Source organism: Talpa europaea, assembly GCF_964194135.1.
Source record: "Talpa europaea genome assembly, chromosome: 14".
Classification (NCBI taxonomy): domain Eukaryota; kingdom Metazoa; phylum Chordata; class Mammalia; order Eulipotyphla; family Talpidae; genus Talpa; species Talpa europaea.
In genome coordinates this window covers 68909832-68933921 of record NC_140082.1, presented here as the reverse complement: position 1 = coordinate 68933921, position 24090 = coordinate 68909832, and the positions used below count along the sequence as shown (strand labels likewise).

At 36.3% G+C, this 24090-nt stretch overlaps 1 protein-coding gene across 2 annotated transcripts in view; it reads left to right on the top strand.

Moving 5' to 3' along the window:
• FMN2 (formin 2) overlaps positions 1-24090 on the top strand; it is a gene marked incomplete at both ends in the record, with an annotated part of 335919 nt that overhangs the window by 168037 nt on the left and 143792 nt on the right. The window lies entirely within an intron of this gene.

Genomic DNA, 24090 nt, shown 5'->3' with positions numbered 1-24090 from the left:
GCCACTGCAGCACAAGTTTGAGCCCTGGCCAGGGAGCTACCCACATGGTACAGCAGACCTCTCCTGTCTCGCCCGCTGCTCCCCTCAGCAGTGTATTTCAGTCAGTCTGCCTGTTCTGGTCCCCACTGTCTATGGTGGATCCTCTTACCCTCCACACTTCTGGCCTGTACTCCAGTTTTTGCATGCATAAATAAATAAATCTTAAAAAAAGATAAATTTATTGATTTTTTATTAGCAGAAGCCACTTGAAGGTATTAGCATATTATCAAGATTCATGCTAATTTGACATTTGAAAGATGGTCCTTATTCTGGAAAACTCAATAAGATAATCTTAGAATGAAAAGGACCCTTATTCCTAATTAGAGATAAAACCAGACTATTATGTCCTCCTTTTCTGTATTTTCACAAAGAACCAGAGGCAAGGGGCAAATTTCAAATATTGCGCTCAATCCTCTTCCCATTTTGGTAAGCAAAGTGGGTCTTTCCAATAATCTGGGAACTTTGGGGATGGGATCCTGACAATTATTGTGATAACAACTGGTGACAATCTGTATATTTCATAGTTTAAGGTCTGTGGCATATGTTAGTCAGTCTTTCAGGTGGGTGAAAGAGATGTGAGTAAGGATAGAAATGCTGCAGTGCATGAATTCACCTATTTCCTGGATCCCATTTATTGATAAGGTATTTTTAAAGTTTGTTGATAGCTGTGATAATCAATTCATTCCTTTTTATACTGTCCAGTCAGGCTATCCTTTAACCCATAGTGTCAGCTGGTTTTTCTAGGGGGACAGAGTGGAAAAAAGCAGCAGAAAAAATTCGAACAAATTATTGAATTTTTTTTGCATTAACAACCTCCTCAGGTGACAGTCATCCCCCCTACCCTCGTCATGATTCTTACCTTCTTCCCGATGACCCCTGAAAAGAGGAGAGAAAGGTGAGAAGGGCCAAAGAAATTTTACCCACTGGGCAGAAGTTCTTTCGAAGAAGATATCAAGGGTGTAGAGAACTTCCAGAAAAGGGAAAACCCATTATAGAAGAAAGGGAAAGAGACCTTGGAAGGGTGAGTGCACTTGGGCATTATATGTAAAGATGCCAATTTGTATCTTTTTAAACCCAAATCCAGTCTGAGTTTGCATGTCTATTTCTTTCTACCACAAAGAGACATATGCCATTTTCATCATAAGTGTGATGTTGGGTAATAATCATACAACTTCTGCTCTAGAAGATGAGTAAAAAAAAATCTGTTATTACCAAAAAGATATTTATATTAATCAGTCTCAAAAGATTAGTTACAATTAAAAAGTTATTTTGAATCAGATGAGGACAATTAACTGTGATTCTTTATAATCCTTCTGAGGAAACAAGATTTTACACAATTATACAAACTCAAATCATTCTCTTTCCTGTCTCTGATTTAGTTACTATTTTACTTGCTTCTAGTTCAAAAATTGAAAAGGGAGAAAAAGAAGATGCCTAAGCTATTGCAATAAATTAGAAGGACTCCTTATTGTCTTAGGGTGTATCCATATACAATTTTAGAACAGTACCTGTATGTCATTTTTGCATATTTAAATATAGGAACTTCTTTGCCAGGATATCAACCTGATATGAAATTAAAGAGTTTTTGTAAAATTGCCGAGATACTCATTTGCTTTTTGTCTAAAAGCCTCTTTTCATTTTAATGAGCTATGAACTTTAAGTTATGTAATCTGACATCAGTGGATCTCAAAATTTCCTGTCTTCAGGTGGTAGAAGTAACCTGATAGCTGAGAATAAGGATCCATCTCTGTTCTCATCCCTCTCCCCCTGTTTCAAGAATGGGAGGGTAGAATATTATGGTAATTTATTCATTACTTATTCCTGATTATTCATACATTGTCTTTCTAAACTGTCTATATTATTTTAATTCTTGTTATTTGTGTCTAGTATGTTATGCACAAAGTCCCTCTCCCACCTAGGACTGCTTTTGATATAGAATTAATTCATGCTTGCAGTGGATGGACGTAAAGGATGTGGGTTCATGATTCATGCTCAAGCCAGTTCAGTCCAAGATTGACCTACTGTGAAAGTTAGATCTGTGATTCTGTTGAGAGTTACAGCTTTTTTACATGACTGCATTTAGTTTTTCATTCATTTAGTTCTGTTGGTAGAAGAAAGTAGTTCTATTGGTTTCTTTTCAGATGATTACTTGAAAATTAATTTTTCTCTTCCTTACTAGCACCATCCATTTTATTTAGAATGGAAGATTTCAGCTTAAGTGAATTTAGCTGAAATTCAATAACAGTAATTTAAAAATAACTTTTAAAACAGTAGCCACTTTAGAAGAACTATTTAAAGAACAGTAAAGCACTAACTTGAGACTTTGGGACAAGGAATATGAATAGTGAATGACTTCAGAAATGTAAGATGAAGATGTGACAGAATTGTTATAATATGGTGTTTCTTTAAAGAGAAATGTTGAAGAAAAGAAAAATGCTAAGCATTGGTCTGTGGATACTTAAAAGTGCGTGTTGAAATTTTTATTCTAATATAGAGCATCACAAATTGACTCATTGATAAGTCAATGTTTATCTTTTTTTTTTTTTTTTACTTCCAATCCTAGGACATCTTTTGAAATATCAGCTAATTGCTTAGTTAGTATAACATTTCCAAAATTAGAGGTTGTAAAATTGCAACAAAGCTGGAAATGTGTTTCTTGATGGAGTAGGATCAAATGCAGTTTTCATGCTTGTACCTTTTCAGTGCTAAAAGCACCATTATACTCAGTGGACAGAGCCAGAATTCAAGTTTTGTCTCTATGGAAGGGCCAAAAAGTATTTAAATAGTTCAGTTAAGTTTTACATATGTATATACTCTTATAACCAACAGTCAGATCACTTTATAGAATATTGTGAGCTTTCACAAAGGCTCCATTGAGGATCTATCTTTTTCAAAGTAAATATTAAACAAACATTGGTTTATAACATTATATGGCTATAATGTATACAGCATTTAATTTGACCTACCTCTTTCCTATCAATATTTCCTTCAAAAATCCCATTCTGACTTCTATTGCCATGAATTACTGTGGCCTATTTTTTTGTAATTTAAATTTTATTTTTATATTCCCCATACAATTACAACCCCCCTTATTTTGACCGCAATCCCTCCCCTCCCTGCCCCCCAACCCCCATAGAGTATCTCTGGTTCATAGTTGTTTGTTGATTTTGATATTTTCTTTCTTATAGTTATTCTTTTTCCTGGTCCCTTATTTAAGTTTTCTAGATTCCTGCTATGAGTGAGACCATCCGGTATTTTTCTTTTTCTTTCTGGCTTATTTTGCTGAGCATGATCCCTTCCAGCTCCATCCATGTTGCTGCAAAATGTGTGTGTTTATCTTTTTTGAATGCTGAGTAATATTCCATGGTGTATATGTACCACATCTTCTTGACCCAGGCATCTGTTTTTGGGCATTTGGATTGTTTCCAAAGCTTAGCTATTATAAATAGTGCTGCTATAAACATAGGCGTGCAGGTGATCTTTGGAATTGATGTTTCTGTGTCCTTTGGGTAAATACCTAGGAGTGGAATTGCTGGATCATATGGAAGCTCTATGTTTAGTAGGTCCAGAAATCTCCACACAGCTCTCCATAGTGGTTGGACCAGTTTGCACTCCCACCAACAGTGCAGGAAAGTTCCTTTTTCTCCACAACCTCACCAACATTTGTTGTTGCTAGTTTTTTTAATATGTGCCATTCTCACTGGTGTAAGATGGTATCTCATTGTAGTTTTGATTTGCATTTGAGCAATATACAGATTCAATGCTATTCCAATAAAAATTTCAATGTCATTCTTCAAAGAAAAAGAACAATTATTGATGAAATTCATATGGAATCACCAAAAACCCCAAATAGCCAAAGCTCTTCTGAAAAAAAAAGAAGGGAATGGAGGCATCACACTCCCAGACTTCAAACTATACTACAAAGCCATAATCATCAAAACTGCATGGTATTGGGACAAGAACTGTAGCCTATTTTTGAATAACAAAAAAAAATGGGATCATTCTTTGGCTTTTGTTTATGAAATGCATAAATGTTGCTGATTATAATGGTATATTTTTATTTCTACTTACTCCTCCATTGTGTAGTTGTTGTTTTATTTATTTTTTAAAATCAGATTCTTTATCCATTTGTCTGGGTTAGGGCATATATGTTGGTTCCATGTTTTGTCAGTATTGTACAGTGCTGCTATGAACTTAGGTATAAATAAATCTTTTTCATATTTTTAGGGCAAATACCTAATTGCATTATTGCTGGATTATGTGGGATTTCCATTTTTATTTTTTTAAAAAATCTACATACTCTTCTCCATAAAAATTGTACCAACTTGCATTCCCAGCAACAGTGGATGATAGTTCATTTTCATAATATCCTTACAACCTTTATTTTTTCCATTCTTTTTGATATGGGCCAATATCTCAGGGGTGATGTTATAGTTCATTGTAGTTTTGATTTGTATTTCTCTTAGAATAAGTGATGTTGAAATTTTTTTCATATTTACCTGTAGGCTGTCTGAATATTGTCTTTAGAGAGGTGTCTATTGTGGTCTTTTGCCCATTTTTTGATTGCATTATCTGATATTTTGTTTTTTGATTAATACTTTGTAAATTTTGGAAATTAGCCCCTTGTAAAATTTGTGATTTGCAAATATTTTCCCCAGTTCTATAGGTTGCTTTTTTTTAAAATGATGGTTTCTTTTGTGGTACAAACCTTTTTAGTTTGGTGTCGTCCTGCTTGTTATTTTTGCTTTGGTTGAGGTCTCAAATATATCTTTGTCATATATGTTCTCCAGTGTCTCCCTTTGCTTTCTTTCAAGGATTTTATAGTTTCAGTTCTATATCCAAATCTTTAATTCTTTGGAACTAATTTTTGTATATGGAGTTAAGTTGGAATCTGACTTCTGTTGTTGCTGACATCACTCTCATTCATGTTTCTGATTTTGTACTCCAGTTGTCATTTTGCTAGGATTGTGCTTCATTTTGTGTTTTCCTATAGGAGAACTCTATTCAACATTTCTTTTTTCTGAAAATGTTTTATTATACATTTGGGATAGGGCTCAGTCTTCCTTGGCAGCCACCTTCCTCATGGCATCCAGGACATTGCTCAACTCCTCTCTCTTCTTATTGCCTTGGATGTGTGTCCCCACTATTGTTTTGATGATTTTGAGGCTCACCTGTCCTTGGAGGCCTTGAGCAACTCCATTATGCATTGCTCATAGGAGGTAAAACTGCACACACCTCCTTGATCATGGTCCTCATGAACATGGTGTGCTTGGTGAAGGAACTGCAGCTATAGCTATGCCTTGGCTTGCTCATGTTCTTGATTGCCTTGTGACCCTTGTTGGCACCCACAGCCATGGAATAACAATGTGCCATGGCTGCTGCTCTGTGATAGCTGCTGGGGCAGAAGGACACTCAACATTTATCGTAGACAGGTCTGATAATGCTAACTCTGCCAGCTTCTGTTTGAGAAGTCTATTGCATCATCATATTTGAATGAAAATTTTGTAGAATAGATAGAGTAGTTTTAGGATTGTGAACTACTTCCTTTTACTCTCTTCTTGCCTGGAAAATGTCTCAGGTGAAATCCAAGGAAAGCATAAAATGGGTGCCTATGTAAATTGATTTTTTTCCTGCCCTATATAATTTTTTATCTTTGATTTTTGATAATTTCACAATGATGTGTCTTTTTATAGGTCTTAAACAAATTCAGCTATTATTTCTTCGAATAGGGTCTCTTGCTCCCTTCTCTCTCTCTTCACCTTTTATAATAACAACTAGTCTTATGTTTCCAATTCTGATTGATTCTGATAGTTCTTGTAAAGTTTTCTCATTTTTTAATCTCTTATTATTCTTGTTTCTAATTGGATAACTTATACATTTCAGTCTTCTATTTCTGACATTACTTCTCTCAGTTTAAATCTGTTAAAGCACTTCCTATATTTGTTTTCATTTGATGGCCATCTAGGACTCAGTGAGATAGGCACCCAAAATCAACCAGCTTCTTAATGGTGGGAGTGCTGTGAATTTATGAGGGTCAAAGGATTATGAGGCTACTTAAAAGTCCAAGGAGGCTTTGGGCAGTCTAGGTGAAAGGAGTCAAGGTGTTTCGTTTTCCAAGCCAGGTGTTATTTCAGCAATGAAGGGTTTGTTTCTGATTCAACAGCCAACTCAGAGAAACACAGGTAGCTTTACTGGGAATGTAACACAGTTTTCCAAGTTACCAGGAATGCAGGTGGAGCCAATATAAGGTTTGTCATAAGGAGAAATGAGTGGAGTAGTGCATTTCAGTAAATGGTCAATTAATCTTAGAGAAGGAATACAATTTAGTGAGCTAACAATTAGTCCTGAAGAAGGAATGCAAACAAGTGATTAGTGTTTTTAATCCCATGTGATCTAATTATTTATTTAAAGGTATTGTTTCCTTGTTTATTTTCTGTCCAGTTGATTTGTCCATGGTGTTAGTGGGGTGTTGAAATTCCAACCACTATTCTTTTGATGACAATATCTGCTGTCAGTTTTGATAATAATTGCCATATCTATTTGATGCTCCATCACTTGTTGAATATATATTGATGAGTGTTATATATCCTGTGTATTATTCACTTAACCATTATTATAATTTCAACATATGTAACTGGTTATCTTTTAAAAATGAAATATATTTTATCTGATGTAAGTATGGCATTCCCTGTCTTTCTTTGGGTTCACTTTGCTTGTAGGATTGTTTTCCAAACCTTTGAGACTTTGTTATCCCTGGAGTTCAGTTGTGTTTCCTGAAGTCAGCAGAAAGTTAAATCTGTTTTCTGATCCAACCAGCCATCCTGTGACTTTCAATTATTGACTTCAGTCCATTTACATTTTGAGTGATTTTTGATATATGATGGTCTGCTACTGCCAACTTGTTTTTAGTTCTCTGGTTCTGTTTAATGCTTTGTTAAATTGTTTGTGGATGTTCTTTTCTTTGGTTTAGACATTTAAGCATTTTGTGCAGGGAAGGTATAGTTTTTGCATTGTTGTGCAGCTTCTGTTTGTCTAAGAAGGTCTTTATCTCTCCTTCATAATGGGGGGGGGTTGCAGGATATAGCATCCTTTTTTATTTTAAAAAGGGCAGCTTTATTATATTAAAAAAAAGGAGGAAAAAAAAGCATGCTTTTCCAGACGCAGGTGCGCAGAATGCGCTGCCTCTGAAAGGTACGGGTTTGTTGAAAAGAGACACAGGCAGGGCAATATAATATTGTTGGGTGGAATTTTTTAATCTTTAAATGTTTTGAATATACCATTTCATTCTCTTCTTGAGCTTCCTCAGAGAAGTCAGATGAAAATCTCATGGTGACACGTTTACAGCTGATCTTCTTCTTACCCCCATCCAACTACAAAATTTTCTTTTATTGAACTTTTGGAACTTTCATGAGCATATCTTTTAGTAGATGTCATTACATTGAAGTAACCAGGTGTATTTTATTTTTTTGCCATTTCATGGCATTGTTTATTTATATCCTTATCCAGGTTTGAGAAGTTTTTGTCTATTCTTTCTTTCTTTCTTTTTTTAAAGATTTATTTATGCATACGAGAACAGGGTACAGGCCAGAGGGCTGGGGGGGTGAGAGGATTCACCAGAGACAGAGTGGGGATCAGAACAGGCAGATCGACCGAAGTATGCCGCTGAGGGGAGTAGTGGGTGAGTCAGGAGAGGTCTGCTGCACCATGTGGGGATCTCCCTGGCTGGGGATCAAACTCGTGCTGCAGTGGCTGCGGATAGCTTCATAGGTTGCATCTTAACCCCTTGCGCCACCAGGGAGATCTTGTCTATTTCTTTTTTAACATAAGTACAGTGATGTTACTAAGTGATGTGTTAAAATTTAAAATAATAAACTTACTTTAATCAAAGACATACATGTCCATGTTATAAAAGTCAAAGAGTCCTACATGGCTTGAAATTTAAAAAAGTAGCTTCCTTTCCCATTCTGCCATTCTGATTTATGTTCCTCTTCTAGCAATCATCATCATCTTTTGTTTTTTTTTCAAAGATTTATTTTATGAAAGAACTGGGGTATAGGTCAGAGGTGCAGGAGGGTGAGAGAATTCACCAGAGATAGAGCGGGGAGCGGAACAGGCAAATAGATCAAAGACACTGCTGAGGGGAGCAGAAGAAAGGCAGGAGAGGTCTGCCGTGACAGGTGGGTTTCTCCCTGGCCGGCTCTGAATCGAACCAACTCTGCAGAGCTGCAGACAGCTTCACAGTGTGGCGCTCAATCTGCTGAGCCACTGGTGAGGCCCAGCAATCATTTTCTTTTCTTTTCTTTTTTTTTAAAATGAACTTAGAGTCTTTTTTTTTTTTTTTTAACATGTAAACATCTTTTTATTTTTTTTTTTTAAGTCCAAGAAGTTTTTTTTTTTTTATTTTTTTTTATAAATTTTATTGTTATATTCCCCATACAATTGCAGCCCCCATTCTGACCCCAATCCCTCCCCTCCCGGCCCCACCCCCCTAAAAGTGTCTCTGGTTCATAGTTTTTTGTTGATTTTGATTTTCACTTTCTTATAGTTATTCATTTTCCTGGTCCCTTATTTAAGTTTTCTAGATTCCTGCTATGAGTGAGACCATCCGGTATTTTTCTTTTTCTTTTTGGCTTATTTCGCTGAGCATGATCCCTTCCAGCGCCATCCATGTTGCAGCAAATTGCATGTGTTTATCTTTTTTGAATGCTGAGTAATATTCCATGGTATATATGTACCACATCTTCATGATCCAGTCAACTATTTTTGGGCATTTGGGTTGTTTCCAAAGCTTAGCTATTGTAAACAGTGCTGCTATAAACATAGGGGTGCAGGTGTTCTTTGGAAAGCTGTGTGGAGATTTCTGGACCTACTAAACATAGAGCTTCCATATGATCCAGCAAGTCCACTCCTAGGTATTTACCCAAAGGACAGAGTCTTTTTTTTTTAAAGATTTATTTATTTATTTATACATATAAGCACTGGGTACAGTCAGAAGCGTGGGAGGGTGAGAGAATCCATCAGAGCCAGAGTGGGGAGCAGAACAGGCAGAAGGACTGAAGTACACTGCTGAGGGGAGCAGCGGGCGGCAGGAGAGGTCTGCGCACCATGTGGGACCCTCCTCCAGTGGCCGGGGAGAGCCGGGGATCGAACCAGTGCCGGGGAGGCTTCAGGCAGCTTCGCAACCCAGTGCTCAACCGCTGTCCCACCGGGGAGGTCCCCAGCAATCATTTTCTTTAAAATAAATACTGAAGACAGTTGTTAGTATTTTGTTAAGAATAAATACCGCTGCAGTGGATGAAGAGTGCAATTTTCGTTTTAAATTAGTATTTTTGTGTTATTTGGGTAGATCATGGAATTATTGGGCTGCAATAGCAGATCCACTTTTAATATTTTGAGAATCCTCAGTACTGTTTTCTATAGGGACTGGACCAGCCTACTTTCCCACCGCAAGTATAAGAAACTTCCTTTCTCTCTACAACCTTACTAGTACTTGTTGTTTCTGGTCTTTTTGATATGGCCATTGTCACAGTTGTGAGGTAGTATCTCATTGAAATTTTACATTTTCCTGACAATAAGTGATGATGAACATTTTTTACATGTATTTGTTGGTCATCTCTATGTTTTCTTTGGAGATGTGCTTATTTAAACCTTGTGCTCATTTTTGATGGAGTAATATGTTTTCCTTTTATTGAATTGTATGAACTCTTAGTAATTATTTTATATTAGTTCTTTGTACAACATGCAACTATTTTTCCCCTTCAGTGTGGTACTTTTTAATTTTAATTATGGTTTCTTTTACTGTGCAGCTGTCATCTGAATTGTTTATATCCTATTTTTCTTTCCTTGCTGCTGGAACATGAATCTGCAAATACATCTCTGAAATGTAAATTTAGAAATGTTTTGCCTAATATGTTTTTCTTTGTATTCCATGGTTTTAGGTCTTATATCCAAGTTGGTTGAGTTGATTTTTGTGTATAATGTGATATAGTGGTCTTGGTTTTATTGTTTTACATGTTTTGTCCAGATTTTCAACATCTTTTGTCATGTAACCTACAGATACTGATAACGTCTTCTTTCCCAATTTGGGTTCCTTTTATATCTTTCTCTTGCTAATTGCTGTAGCTAGGACTTCTTATACCATGTTAAATAGATGTGAGAGAGGATATCCTTAGTACCATATCTTAGCAGAAAACCTTTTTTCTCCATTGACAATGTTCCTCGCTGTGTGTTTATCATATATTGCTTTTATTGTGATATTATGTGTTTCATTTATTCCCAGGTTTTCAAGGATTTTTAACATAAATGGATGTTTGAATGTTAATTGTTTTCTAAACATGTATTCATTGGGAACATATTGTTTCTCTTTCTTTTGTTGATATAACAAATGGCATTGATTGATTTTTGGATGTGGAACTACCCTGTGTCCCTGCTATGAATCCCAGTTTTCATGTTATTTTAATGCATAGCTACAGTTAATTTGTTCATAGTTTATTGAGGATTTTGCATCTGTATTCATTAGGGAGATTGGTCTGTAGTGTTCATTTTTGTGTTTGTTTTTGACTTTAGAATAATGTTGGCCTCATAATATGTGTTTGGAAGTACTGATTATCTTAAGTGATTGGACAAGTGTGAACATGATGGGTATTAATTCATCTTTGAAGGGTTGATAGAACTCATGATTACAGCTTCAATTTCCTTGATAGTGATTGATCTGTTTAGGTTTTCTGAAACCAATTCAGTATTGGATTATTGTGTAATTCTAGGAATTTGTCCATCTCTTCTCCATTATTGAACTTGTTCACATCTAAATATTAGTAGTAGTCTCTTATTTTCTTATAATTTCTATAGTGTCTGTTATAAATTCTTGTTTTTTGGTTTTGATATTATGTATTTGCATTTGTCCCTAATTTTCTTGGTGAGCCTAACTAGAATTTTTTTATTTTGATTAATTTTTCAAAGAATCAGCATTCCATTTCATTGATCTTTTTGTTGGTCATTTTGATTTCTATTTAATTTATTCCTGCTTTAATATTTATTATGTCCTTTCTTCTACTGACTCTTAGTTTGTTCATTTTTCTAATTTCTTGAAAAGAGACATTAGATTATTTGAGCTGTTTCTTGTTCATGATGTGGGCTTGTATTTGTTATATCTTCCCTTTTAGTACTGCTTTTGCTGTGTCACATCAGTTCTGAAAGTTTGTATCCTTGCTGTCATGTTTTTTTGAGGTATTTTTTTTTAATTTCTATTTTGAATTCCTATTACCCACTTGCTTTTCAGTAGTGTGTTGCTCATTCTATACATTTTAGAGGGATTCTCCTCTTTCTTTACATAAGTGATTTGCAGTTTGATACCTTAGTATAGAAAAAAAATGCTTTGTATGATTTCCATCTACATGAATTTGTTGATACTTATCTTGTGACCCAATATGTGGTTAATACTGGAGAATGTCTTGTGTTCACTTGCAAAAATGTATATTCTGCTTTTGGGGTTTGCAGTGATCTTGAGATGTCTGTTAGATCCAGGTGCTGTAATTTGTTTTACATTATTGTGTTCTTACTTACTTTCTGTTTCATTGATCTGTCCATTAGTGAGAATGGGGTGCAGAAGTGCCCTACTATAAATGTCTTTTTTTCAATGTTTGTTTTCATATTGATACTAGTTACCTAATATGTTTTGGTGTTTCTTTGTTTGATGTGTATATATTGATAGTATTATGAATCCTGATGTATTTTTCTCTTAATCATTAGGTAGTGTCCATTGTTATCTTTTTTTAAGTGGAATACTTTTTGTTTGAAATATATATGGCTATCTCTGCCTTCCTTTTGGGACACATTTTCTTGTATGATCTTATTTTCAAACCCTTTACTTTTAGTTAATATTTATCTTTGGAGATATTGTGCTTTTCCTGGAGACAGCAAAATATTGGAATCAACTACTTTATCTTTTAATTGGTGAATCCTGTCCATTTACATTTAGAGAGATTATTGATATATGAATGTCTATTGCTCCCATTTTACACTTAATTCTCTGGCTCTATCTATTGCCCTGTTCAGTTCTTTTTGACTGTTTCTTCAGTTTAGATATGAGAGTTTCTTTAAAAAAAAAAAAAAAGATTTATTTATTTATTTATACAAGCACTGGGTACAGTCAGAAGCACAGGAGGGTGAGAATTCACCAGAGCCAGAGGAGACAGCAGAGCAGGCAGACTGACGAAGTACACTGCTGAGGGGAGCAGCGGGCAACAGGAGAGGTCTGCGCGCCATGTGGGACCCTTGCCTGGCAGCCAGGGATCGAACCTGCACTGCAGAGGCTGCGGGCAGCTTCTCAACCCAGCACTCAACTGCTGCGCCACTGGGGAGGCCAGAGAGTTTCTTTCAATATGTCTTGGATGGAAGGTTTAGATTTTACAACCCCCTCATGTTCTCTTTGTCTGAGAAGGCCTTTATTTCTCTTTCATATCTGAAGGAGATCCTTGCATGATATGTATTCTAGCCTGGCAGTTTTTATTTTTAATCATTTTCCATAACATCATTCCATTCTCTCCTTAACCATAGCGCATATTCAGACAATTCTAATGTTAGCTTGATTGGGGTTCCTTACTGATTATGTGCTTTTCCCTCCTCACAATCAATATTCTTTCTTTGTCTTCAGTTTTTGGAAATTTCATTACCATATATCTTGGTGTAAGTCTCATTTTTTTAGGGACCCTGGGTGTTCTTTTAGCTTCCTGGATTTTTATATTTAGTTCCTTCTCTGGGAGGGGTTGTTTACATATATTATTTCTTTAAATATTTTCTCTATCCTTCTTTCACTATCTTTTGTCCCTCTGGGATACTCATTATTCTTATATTACCTTTCTTTGTGGAGTCATATATTTCTTGAAGTATTCATTTGTTTTAAAGTTTCTTTTTTTCTTCTCCTTGATTATTTGTGCACTATATGTTCAAGTTCACTGATTCTTTTTACCATTCAGTTTATTCTACTTTCATAGTTTTCTGAAGAATTTTAAATTTCCTCTGATTATCTTTTTTACATCCTGCTACTCTGTCATTTTGTTTAAAGCTTCAATTTTGATCCTGTGTTCATTGATATTTTCCCCCTCAAGACAGTCATATGTTTTTCTGAATTTTCTTGTACACCTTTGATCTTTTCTGTGTTTGATCTGTTTTCTACCTTTCGTCTGAATTTCTTTTTTTATGACAATTTTGAACTCTATGTCTGATAGGAAGAACAGATTTTCAATGACTCTGTGATCGGGTTCTAGAAATTTATCCTCTTTCTGTGGTATAGTATACCCCTGAGTTGATGAGGTCTTTTTTTTTGGTTCTTCCCATTCTTTGCTTTTAGGGCTGTACTGCTGTGGGTGGAGCTTCTTCTGGGGCTTGATCTGCCCCCCAGCATTGGGCCAGGGGCCTTATCAGCTGGTCTATATATGCTGGTGTTTAGTAGGGTCTTTGCTTGCTTCTGGGTGGGCCAGGAACATTATGGGTGGGTTTGCATATTGCTGTTTACCCCTGCCGTGGATCTTACTGGCAGGTCTGTGGGATACTAGGGATTTTCTCTCTCTCCTCTGTTATCTCTTTGAACAAATTTTCCCTCCTCTCTTTCGGTATACCCAATATTCATATATTTCTTTCCCTCATAGATTTGGGTATTTTTTGATGTGTTTCTTCATGTCCCCCCTTCTCTCTGGATTTTTTATTTTTTTGTGCATCATCTTCTTTAAGGACACTGATTTAATTTTCCTTTTATTCTACTTTCTTAGTTTTCCACCTGTATTTTTATCTCCTCTGCTGATCTTTCAACATATAACTCTGTACCTTCTTGTTTAAAGCTTCTGTTAATTAATCTTAGTTCTTGCACAATTTATTTTTTTTATATCTTTAACCATCTTTTCTTCCATTTGTTTGAATTCCTTTATTATGACAATTTTGTATTTTGATCTGATAGAAATAAAAGTTATTCCATGTTTCTGTGGTTGATTTCTGGAAATTTGTCATCCTTGAGGAAATACTCCCTTTAGGACTCAAGGAAACCGTATGTTGTATTTTCCCTATTCACCCATTCTTCTACTGTTGGAAGTGTTCTAACTGTGTAGAACTTTCATTTTTTCCATAAGATGGTGCTGTTAGTGCCACTATTTATTTATTATTTTTTACATGAATTGTCATTTAAATAAGTTTTATGATACTGTATGTCAGGAAGAACTGGTCTATAGCTTCTGAATCATGGGATTAAGAGGAGCACATCACAGGTAAAAGCACTATACAGGTGGCGGCTTGTTTATGGTACTACTGCTAGCCTTCTCGCTTGGTTTCCACATTCACATCACCTACAGTTTGGGGGTTGTGTTTTCAGGCTTTCACTGATGTTTCACAAGATCAGCCCCAGTTTTTAGGGAGTGGTAGAGGAAGAGCACCATTCTATTCCTTCCTGCCATCCTGGCATACCCCAGCACCACTCATATGTCTATACTCAGTTAAGGATGTGTCTCCACACTAATCAGCTCAAACCTCCCCAGCTGCCAGCCAAATACAGGAACACTTGTTTGCACTCCCAGTTCCTGCCCTGGCCATAGTCTTTTTTTTTTTTTTTTTAAATCTTGCCTTTTTTTTTTTTTTTTTTAGATTTATTTATTTATACAAGCACTGGGTACAGTCAGAAGCGTGGGAGGGTGAGAGAATTCACCAGAGCCAGAGCGGAGAGCAGAACAGGCAGAATGGACCCAAGTACACTGCTGAGGGGAGCATTGGGTGGCAGGAGAGGTTTGTGCGCCATGTGGGACTCTCCTCTGGTGGCCGGGGAGCAGCCGGAGATCGAACCCGTGCTGCAGAGGCTGCGGGCAGCTTCCCAACCCAGGGCTCAACTGCTGCGCCACAGGGGAGGCCCCTGGCCATAGTCTTATGCACCGCTCTTTACCCACCTTTATTGAATAGAGTTCAATTTCCTGGGTGTTTATTCTGTTGAAGTGAGCATTGGTCTCTTATGTCCCAGATGTGCTCTAGTTTCCCCACAAGTCATGAGATCCTCTGAGTCCAGTACTTCTCTGAACTGTTTCAGATTATCTTCCCAGGAACAAAACAGGGAGCTTCCTCTAATGCCATCTTCCAACTCATTTCATATATGAATGTTCTTATAATTGTATTTTAATGGACATATGTAGTGTCAGGATGGGCACTGAGCAGGTTATCTATGATCTGGCAGACGGGTAAAGGAAAGTCTTGGGGTCCTTGGTGGCTTTCTCAGGCTTTTATTGAGGTTGACATGTAGTGTGGCAAATCAGGTACATGGCAGGCAAGGGTGCCAGGGGGCCAGGAGGCTGGCAGGCCTCCTAGCCCCCGGGGACAAGTCTTCACTCTGGGCTTCTCTGGCTTCTTTCACCCCTTCTCTCTCCTGCCTCTCTCCTGCTTCTGCTTCTCTTGGTGAGTATCTCAATACTCTTCCCATAGCCCATAGAAGTAAATAAGACAGCTTGCAACTATGTAACAGCTGCAGGTGCCCCATCAGGCAGGGCAATCTTAATGGTGGGAGGGCAGAAAAGCCTGAAAAACCATTTACCCTGTAACATATTAACTAACTTCTTTTGGGTAGGCACACGTTGATACAAAATACTGAGTCAGTGTGTACATATATTGACTTTAGCATTTACTGCCATACAGTTTTCCAAGGTAGTTGTACTTGTTTGGAAGTTAAAACATTTTCTTAATGGTTTACAAACATAATAGTGGTGAAATTATTAAACAGCTAAAACAAAATTACAAGATTAAATACGTCACTCAGGAGACCACAAACCAGTTAAGTGTTTTAAAAAGCCACTACACATGCCAAAGGTGGCTAATATCATGTATAATACAGAAAGACATTCATGAAGGGCAGGTATACTAAGTTGGATATACCAAATAAGTTTTAATTGTTTTACTCATGAATAGGCATTCACTGAACATTTTTTGATAGAGGAATCCAAAATTGTAGCCTTATTTCCAGCGTCCATACATATATAACTGTTGAATGGGTTTTGCAATGATTACACGAATAAGTAATATAAATAATATTCTCAATACATAGTTGGCATGAATAATAGCAGTAAATTAAAAATAGTCTCAAATCAATTTATTCATTTTGGACTCTCATTAATCCAATTATTTTCTCTTGTATCATATCTTTTATTTGTGATAATTACCATCACCCACTGAAATAATACTGAAATCTGAAATGAGAGCCTGATGTCCACACTTTATAGACATTTGTATCCAAATATTTTTCACAAAATTATGCAACATGTTATACTTAAAACTTAATTTTTCTGATATTTTAATTCTAATCTAAGCCTATAAGAATTCCACATGTGGGCCTCCCCAGTGGCTCAGCGGTTGAGTGCTGGGTTGCAAAGCTGCTTGCAGCCTCTGCAGCGCTGGTTCAATCCCCGGCCGCAGGGCGAGGGTCCCACATGGTGCGCAGCCCTCTCCTGCTGCCCACTCCTCCCTTTCGCAGTGTACTTCATCAGCCTGCCTGTTCTATTCTCTCACCCTCCCGTACTTCTGACTGTACCCAGTGCTTGTATAAGTAAATTAATAAATCTTAAAAAAATTCCACATGAATTTTAAATGCTAAAAACATAATGTTAAACATGTATATTAGACATATATCTATAACAATATTTTGAAGAGAAAAAATATAATTTTCTGGATTTGCATGCCATCAAAATGGTGAAACACTGTTTCCTTATTACCAAGACATTTGAAATAATAACATTAATCTTCATATACTTTGTATGACAGATCTCACTAAGCTGACAAAGACTATGTCCATGAATATAAAAGATGAAGTGTGTATTGTTTTAAATTCAAGGATCTTAAATAGCCCTACATCTTTTCTCTGTGCTTAAAAAGTAGAGGGAGATGGAGAGGATACCTGGTTGTAATTAGGTGTTTTTTTAATTTTTTCCCATGCTACCGTAATATTTTTAAATGAATTTGAAAATACAACATATTAGAATAGAAATTTTGTTAAAATATGACCTTATGGAATTTGTGTTTCTCTATCAGTTAATACTCATTTTCTTTATTGTGCATTGTTTTTTCTTTCTTTTTTCCATATATATATATTTAACATGATTTTTCATTTTTGCACAGTTCTTCTCTCAGCTGTAGTCCCATAAAATTTCCACCATCAATTCATCTGTGCATCATCACCATAGTCCCTTGTGTTCTTCCTTCGCCTGTTTTGCTCACTCTCCTTGCACTTCACTGCAGAATGTCTCTGATTTGTAGTTGCCTATTAATTTTGTTTTTTTATTATTGTTACTATTTTTTTTCCTGATTCTTTAATTTGGTTCGCCTATATTCCTCCTATAAGTGAAACATCGATATTGTTCTTTTTCCTTCTGGCTTATTTCACTGAGTGTATTACCTTCTAGCTCCATCCATGATGCTGCAAATGGCATGAGTTTATCTTCTTTGATTGCTGAATAGTAGTATTCCATTGTGAATATATATACCACACTTCTTGATCCAGTCATCTGTTTTTGGGCATTTGGGTTGTTTCCATATTGTACCTATTATAAATAGTGCTGCAATAAACATAGGGGTGCAGGTATCCTTTTGAATTAATGTTTTTGTGTTCTTTGGGTAGATTTCTAAAGTAGAATTGCTAGGTCATATGGTATGGAAGGTGAGTTTTGAAAGATGTTTCTGAGATATATGTCAGGTAGTGTTTTGCTTATGTTTTCTTTATATATTTTATGGTTTCAGGTCTTATTTTCAAGTTTTTTTTTAATCCATTTTGAGTTGGTTTTCATGCTGGTGTGAGGTAGTAGGCTAGTTTCATTCTTTTGCATGTGGTGGTCCAGTTTTCCCAGCACCATTTATTGAACAGACTATCCTTGTTCCATTGCATATTCTTAACACCTTTGTTACAGATTAATTGTCCATATATGTATGGCTTTATTTCTGGGCTTTAATTTGATGCCATTGATCTGTGTGTCTGTATTTAGCTTTGGCTATTCAAGGTGTTTTTTTTTTTTTTTTTGTGATTCCATGCAAACTTCATCAATATTTGTTCTATTTTTTTTTAAGATTTATTTATTTATTTATACAAGCACTGGGTACAGTCAGAGGCACGGGAGGGTGAGAGAATTCACCAGAGCCAGAGAGGAGAGTAGAACAGGCAAAGTGACGAAGTACACTGCTGAGGGGAGCAGCGGGCATCAGGAGAGGTCTGAGCATCATGTGGGATACTTGCCTAGCAGCTGGGGATCGAACCGACGCTGCAAAGGCTGCGGGCAGCTTCGCAACCCAGCACTCAACCACTGCACCACTGGGGAGACCCAATATTTATTCTAATTCTTTGAAGAATGCCATTGAGATTTTTATTGGAATTGTGTTTAATCTGTAAATTGCTTTCAGTAGGATGGTCTTTTTGATATGTTAATTCTTCTAATCTTTGAATAGGGATGTCTTTCCATTCCTTTGTATTTGCCAGAAGAACTGGGGTATAGGCCAGTGGTGTGGGGGTGAAAGGATTCACCAGAGACAGAATGGGGAACAGAACAGGCAGATTAACTGAAATATACTGCTGAGGGGAGCAGCGGGTGAGACAGGCGAGGTGTGCTGTGCTGTGTGTCGCTCCCTAATTGGGGATCGAACTTGTGCTTCAGTGGCTGCAGATAGCTTCATAAGTTGCCACCAGGGAGACCTTGTAAGACATTGTTAAAAGAAATAGAAGCTATAAGGAAGTGTAAAGTTATTTCCTGTTCGTTGATTGGAAGAACTGACATTGGAAAAATGACCATCATATACAACCTTTATTATAAGTTCAATAGCATTCTTCAAAGAAATGAAACAAGCATTACTTAAATTCACATGGAACCACAAAATATTCCAAATTAGGAAGGGATGCTGACAAAATAAGAGGAAGAAAAACAGTATCATATTCCCAGACTTCAAACTATACTACAAAGTTTTAATAATCAGAACTGGATGGTACTGGAATAAAAAAAAAAGACACAGATCAATGAAATACAGTTGAGAACTTAGAAATAAATGCGTACCATATCAACAGTTAATCTAACAAGGAACAGTAGTATGCACTGGAAAAAGGAAGCCTATTCATTATATAGTGTTGGGAATATTGGACAATCACATATAAAATGATCAAACTAGACAACTAGCTCAAAAGATACACTAAAATCAACTCAAAATTGGGCCTCCCCCGTGGCACAGCAGTAGAGCGCTGGGTTGCGAAGCTGCCCGCGGCCTCTGCGGCACCGGTTCAATCCCCGGCTGCTCCCCGGCCACCGGAGGAAGGTCCCACATGGCACGCAGACCTCTCCTGCCACCCACTGCTCCCCTCAGCAGTGTGCTTCGGTCCTTCTGCCTGCTCTGCTCCCCGCTCTGGCTCTGGTGAATTCTCTCACCCTCCCGCGCTTCTGACTGCACCCAGTGCATGTATAAACAAAACAAACAAACAAACAAACAAACAAACAAATAAATAAATAAAATCAACTCAAAATTGATAAAAGAAATAGATATAAGACCTGAACATAGGTGAAACACCTTACAGAATAGACTTCAGAGATATTACTTTGGATTCACCTCCAAATAGCAAGGAAAAGAAAAGAGTATAAACAATTAGGACTGCATCAATTATCAAAAGTATCTGCACAAGAAAGAAACTATCAAAAAAGGAAGTTTTACTAAATGGTAGACAATACTTGCATATCATACTTTCAACAAGGTATATTCAAGATATACAAAAACTAATACAACTCAAAAGAAGAAAAAAACTTAACCCAATCAAAAAATGAGTAGAAGAGCTAAATAAGCATGTCTGCAAAGAAGAAATACAGTTGGAATACAGCACATGAGAAAAATCTTCATCTTCCTTATAGCCATCAATATGCATATCAAAACCACAATAGATACCACTTCACCTGTATCAAAAAGACCAGAAACAACAAGTGTTAAAGAGGATTTAGAGAAACAGAATTTATACAATTCCAGCCCATCTGGAAAACGTTATGGAAGCTTCTCAAAATATTAAAACTGGGTCTCCCAGCAATTCCATTCTTAAGTATTTACCTAAATAATACACAAACACTAAATCAAAGGGAATATGCACTTCTATTTTTGTTTCACCACTATTTATAATACCCAAGTTATGCAAACATCCTAAGTACTAAAAACAAATGAATGGTTCAGAAAAATGTGCTATATATACCAATGGAATATTACTCAGGTATTAAGACCATAAACTCTTGTCATTTGTGACAACGTATGAAAATGGAGAGTTTATGATAAGTGAAAAACAGAAGATAAATATTGGATGGTGTCATTTATACATGGAATACAAACTAACTAAAGGGCCAGATAAAGCCAAAATAGTAATATCTCCTAGAAATATGATTGTAGAACAGAAGAGGCTCCCGGGGGGAAAAGAGTGGGAAAGAGTGAGAAAAGAGAGGAATGAGAACAAAGTGGAGAGAGTAGTAGACTGTGGTGGTGCACTAGTTGTGTCATTGCTGTGATGTGGTAACAGCACTTCAAGGGAGAGTTCCTATGCAAACAACATTATAAACTAATAAAACTTCAATAAAAGGATAAATAATATAGAATGAAAATAGATCAAGGATAACTCTTGATACAGTAATCATTCAGGCATCAAATCATATATATATATATATATATATATATATATATATATAGTTTTGACTGTGGCCACATTACAAACATTTTGGTCTTAGTCTCTCCCACTACCTAATATTATACTGATTAAAGCATATGTATTATTGATCATGTAGAATTCTACATAGTTTAAAAGAGAAATGATTTGCAACCACTAGAAAACTGCCCTGAGCTAATAAAGATTTAAGTTTTTTAAATTAACTTCAGAGCAGGAAGGAAAGGCTATGCCCTTATGGAGTTAAACTCAATAATGGTTAAGTCAACAAACATTGTATTTTTGAAAAAATTGAAAAAAAATAAACCTCTTATAGCTATCATTTATTGCAATAAATACATTATTTTAGACACATTTCTGAAAGTGTCACATGCACTAATTATTTTGAACATCCTATATAGCTTTTAGAAGTTGATGTTGTTATTTTCTTAAATGAGGAGACTGAAACTTTGGGATGTGAGAGTAGCATTTGTTGAAGGCATAAAAAGTGAATCAGAGAAACTTAGATGCTTGTGATCTATTGGCTGGAAGTACTGGCACAACCAAGAACTTGTTAGAAATGAAGAATGTCAGTTCGTCCAGACATAAGAATCAGAACTTCTTTTGTTCAATAAATGGTGCTGGGAAAACTGGGTCGCTACATGCAAAAGAATGAAGCTTGACCACTACCTCACACCATACACAAAAATCAACTCAAAATGGATTAAAGAACTAGACATAAGACCTGAAACCATAAAATACATAGAAGGAAATATAGGCAAAACACTACGGGATTTGCACATCAAAGACATCTTTACAGACACATCACCCAAAGCAGTGATAGTGAAGGCAAAGATAAACAGCTGGGACTACATCAAATTAAAGAGCTTCTGCACAGCAAAAGAGACAATAACAAAAACAAAGAGAAACCCCACCAACTGGGAGAACATTTTTGCACCCAACACTAATGATAAAGGACTGATCACAAAAATCTGCAAAGAGCTGATGAGACTCAGCAACAACAAAGAAAATAATCCAGTCCAAAAATGGGCAGAAGAGCTAAAAAGAAACTTCTCTGAAGAGGAAATGCAAATGGCCAACAGACATATGAAAAAATGTTCAACATCACTTGTAATCAGGGAAATGCAAATCAAAACTACCATGAGATACCATCTCACACCAGTGAGAATGGCACATATTAAAAAAACTAGCAACAACAAATGTTGGCGAGGGTGTGGAGTAAAAGGAACTCTTCTGCATTGTTGGTGGGAGTGCAAACTGGTCCAACCACTATGGAGAGCTGTGTGGAGATTTCTGGACCTACTAAACATAGAGCTTCCATATGATCCAGCAATTCCACTCCTAGGTATTTACCCAAAGGACACAGAAACATCAATTCCAAAGAACACCTGCACCCCTATGTTTATAGCAGCACTATTTACAATAGATAAGCTTTGGAAACAGCCCAAATGCCCAAAAATAGATGACTGGATCAAGAAGATGTGGTACATATATACCATGGAATATTACTCAGCATTCAAAAAAGATAAACACATGCAATTTGCAGCAACATGGATGGCGTTGGAAGGGATCATGCTCAGCGAAATAAGCCAAAAAGAAAAAGAAAAATACCGGATGGTCTCACTCATAGCAGGAATCTAGAAAACTTAAATAAGGGACCAGGAAAATGAATATAAGAAAGTGAAAATCAAAATCAACAAAAAACTATGAACCAGAGACACTTTTTGGGGGGTGGGGGGTGGGAGGGGAGGGATTGGGGTCAGAATGGGGCGTTTGCAATTGTATGGGGGAATATAAAAATAAAATTTATTATTTAAAAAAAAAAAGAATCAGAACTTCTGCTTTCTTTTACGGAGTCTAGATTCATAATCTCTATAGTGTCCTGCCTCCCAGGGAAGTTTGATATAAAATAGTATTAGTTGAAGCTGATGTGAATTTGGATCTTTTTTTCCTGGTTATCTGTTTTAATTCATTATTTTGTGTTTCTGAGATCGTCTAAGAGTCAGCTCTATCCTCTCCATTACATTGGTAGTCATTGGATTCTAAGAACGTTTTAGCTTGATAAGTTCAGTTACTTGTTATCCAGAATGTTTAAAGGATAAATTATAACTGTAGTTCCTAATATAGAGGTTGAATTACTTTAAAGAACTATGGAGTCAGTCCTTTTAGACATATGCAATCTCCTGTTTGTATGCCTTTCAGAAGGTGACTGATAATTGTTATTTCTACATATAATGTTAGGCACATAAATGCAAAATGCAATTTGTAATTAAGTTCATTTGCATTATTACAGAAAAAGGAAGTTTTATGTATGAAATGTGAAGCAGATTATGTGACCGATTGAAATACTATCCCTTAAACATCAGTCATTCCTGTTAAAAAGCAAGAGACTGTTATGCCAATACTGGCATTTTCTGGATGGTATGGAGTATCAGTTTGGAAAATGGACAGGAAGAGATGAGACTCATCAGTAATTCTAGAATCATCTGGAAGTGTAAATTCATGCTTTCTATGCCCAGATTTTCTGGCTAGTAGTTTTTGATAGGGTCCAAAATCTTACATTTTTTTAATTGGTTCCTAGGTGATAATGATGCCTGCTGGCTTAGGAAACACACTTGATAACCATTGGAATTTGGGAGCTAGTTAGGAATATTTTGCGTTGATCTATTCAAAGTTTGGTTTTAGACATGTCAAATGGAAATTTGTCTGGGTAATATAAGTGGAGATATCAGGAAAGTAGGACACCACTGAGTATCCTACTATAGCTACAAGAATACAGTTATAAGAGCTTGGCTGTGTGTCTATAAAGGTGAAAGGCATAAAAAGTGAAGACAATATAGGTCATAAAGTGAAGACAATAAGGTGCTGAGAATAAAATTCTGGAATATGACAACATTTAAGGTGAACTCAGAATAATTTTTCTTAAAAAGGAGTGAGACTGGCTGGCAGGTGCCCTGGAGTAATTTCTATAAGGGTATGTTCAACATGTCTGCACTGCAACAAGGTCAGAAGACATGTGGATGCAAATGTGCCCATTGCATGTAGGAAGCAGAAGATGAGAGGAAACCTTAGTAAAATCAGCTTTGTCAGAGAAGCATGAATTGCATTTACTGAAGCTAGACACTTTTTTAGAACCAAGTATGTGCCTTCTGCTTCCTCTGATAATACGTTTATATTTGTTGTAACAGATAAAAGCATTGATAGAAATACTCATTGTATGAATGGAATTACATTTAATTTTAAAGCTCTTTAGTTTCTAGCTGAAATATAACAATATGTTTAAATAGCCAAGTGAGAACCTAATTTATGTTTTGTTTGTTTTGAGGAAGCACTACCTCTTGTGGGTTACTGCCCTTTCCACAGAAGGCCTTAGA